The sequence below is a fragment of the Macrotis lagotis genome, chromosome X (assembly GCF_037893015.1).
Source record: "Macrotis lagotis isolate mMagLag1 chromosome X, bilby.v1.9.chrom.fasta, whole genome shotgun sequence".
NCBI lineage: Eukaryota > Metazoa > Chordata > Mammalia > Peramelemorphia > Peramelidae > Macrotis > Macrotis lagotis.
Genome location: NC_133666.1, coordinates 627,103,779 through 627,105,655, shown reverse-complemented (window position 1 = coordinate 627,105,655; position 1,877 = coordinate 627,103,779). Strand labels below are relative to the sequence as shown.

General features: G+C 43.8%; 1 pseudogene; it reads right to left on the bottom strand.

Annotated features, from left to right (window-relative positions):
* Nucleotides 1–234: 234 nt before the first annotated feature.
* LOC141499464 (proteasomal ubiquitin receptor ADRM1 pseudogene) lies at nt 235–1,406 on the bottom strand (annotated as a pseudogene).
* Nucleotides 1,407–1,877: the final 471 nt, after the last annotated feature.

The following is a 1,877-nucleotide window of genomic DNA, read 5'->3' as shown; positions in this document are numbered from 1 at the left end:
TATTGTTGGAACAAAAGGTATGAATACTGGCATGTTTCCTTGCCCCCTTTCAGATAGCTTTTTTCCTAACAATAGAATAGAGGGCTGAGGAGTACAATTATTGGATGATGCTTTTTTTTTACTGAGACAAAAAGTGAAATTATCTTTTTTTTTTTTAAAGAAAAGTCCTTTATTTTGTAGGCTGAATGTAGGCATGAGCATATGCAATAAACTAGTGTCACTACTAAAGTCACTTAATTACTAAGAATTTCCAATATCTTAGAAGATAGCAAATAATTTAATCTAAACTCATATCTTCCTCTTCGTCTTTCTTGTCCTTTGCATCTCCTTCCTTTTGGTCTGACTTGGCATTGTTCTGCATGGCTTTGGCAAATGCTTCATCATCACCTTTATTTGCTGCATCTACAGCTTCAGTTGGTAAACCAAACTGACTCATAAGTGGGCCAAGCTGTCCTGAGGCTAAGGCAGCACTGAACATATTTAATGCCTGCTGAAACTGAGGAGAAGTCAGTGTAATCTGAATCTCTTCTGCAGTCTGTGGAAGAGATTCTCCAGAGGGAAGATAAGGCAGCAACCGCTCTTGGACTTCAGCATTGGCCAGAATAGGAGCCATGATCTCTGGAGTTAGTACACTGGCCAAGTCAACTTGCTGTCCGCCTCCTGCCCCAGATGGCACATTCATAGTAGCTAAAATGTTCTGAAGGTCACTCAGTTGAATGGGTTGGGTTGGGCTTGTTGCTGTGCTGGTTCCATTACCTGAACTCGGTGCAGGGCTTGGACTAGTTGCAGAGGCAATTGCTTGAGCACTGGGTGCTGGTGTAGCATGAGCAGAAGAAGTGGAAGATGGGGTTACAGAAGCTGACTGGCTTGGGGAGCTTGATGAAGAGCTGCTTGTTGGAGGCCCTCCGCTCCCCAGTAAGCTAGCCAGACCAGGACCTGTCAGTGCACCAAGCCCACCAAGTCCTCCCAAGCCAGTTGGTCCAATAAGTTGCATGAGCTGGTTATGACTCATGTTACCCAGAAGGCTCTGCAAACCACCTTCACCTCCAAGTGCTGAAAGTTCATGGCCTCCACTTCCGCTGGCACCCAAAGCTCCTGGCATAGGTGGATTATTCAAATATTCATTTACTTTCCTGCAATGTTCCTCATCCTTCTCAGTCTTAGGCTCCTGCCTCCAAAAGAAGAGTCGCTTTGACCCAGCCTTGAACTTCAGTACATATACTCTACCAGTAGTGCACTGAGGTACTCGCTTAAATTCACAGTCATCAGGAAAAATAATTAAATCATCTTCTATGTTACCAGAAGTCCTATCCTTCCAACAGAAATGAATGAGGGAATCATCAGTTTGCTGAATATATACAAGCCGTTTTCGTTTATCTGGGGGTAACTGTAGCACCTGAAGTCATTCTGGGGCCTGCGGGGCGGACTGGGCTGGGGCAGGGACCGGGGCTCGCTCTTCCTTCTCTGCCGAAATTATCTGTTTTTATAGATTTTTGTTTATAATCATGACAAATAGGAAATCTATCACTGGCAGCAGTGTATGCATTTGGAGACAAGAACAAATTACACACTCAAAAGACACTGGAGGGATCCCAGCAGAAAGTTAGATGAAACCAAAGGACAACTAATAGGAATTTCAAGAAGACCCCAAGAGTAGAGAAAAGAACCTCCAGGACTGATGGGTCACCCTGTTTGTGAGGGAACTGGGAATACTGGGACATCAAGTGGTTAATTGTGGGGAAATGAGTGAACCACACTAACTTCATCTTGTGACTCAATTCTGGCATGAGCTCATTTTCCTTTCTATTTGATTATGGGTCTGGCCCAACTTCTTTTTTGGAGGAAAACTTTATTCAGTTGTGATAATTGGGAGAAAA